This window comes from Meleagris gallopavo, chromosome 8 (assembly GCF_000146605.3).
Source record: "Meleagris gallopavo isolate NT-WF06-2002-E0010 breed Aviagen turkey brand Nicholas breeding stock chromosome 8, Turkey_5.1, whole genome shotgun sequence".
NCBI classification, from domain to species: domain Eukaryota; kingdom Metazoa; phylum Chordata; class Aves; order Galliformes; family Phasianidae; genus Meleagris; species Meleagris gallopavo.
In genome coordinates, this window is record NC_015018.2 from 23554514 (window position 1) to 23554896 (window position 383).

Here is a 383-nt window from a genome sequence, read left to right on the forward strand (position 1 = left end):
CTCTGGTCATCGTCTTAGAGGCTGAGAAAGGAGGAAGAGAAAGGAGAGCGAAAGAAAGAAGAACCTTTTGCAAATAATAATAATTATAATTAGAAGCTGGCCCCTTTCTCCTTAAAAAAAAACAACAACAACAACAACAAAAAAACAAATCCTAAACGCAGCGCCTCGCCCCCCTCCCTCTTGGAGCCCCCCGACTCGCTCCGCAAAGGCATGGAGAAGGGAACTAACTGCTTTCCGACCTGCCACACCGTTTTCCTCGCCTGGACATGGCTCTTACTTCTCTCCTGGTGTTGCACCGGCGCCGAAATAACTTGCAGATCCTGCTCGTCTCCATCGCCCTCCTGGCCGTCCTCCTCGGCTCGCCTTAGGCAGGAACAGCGACA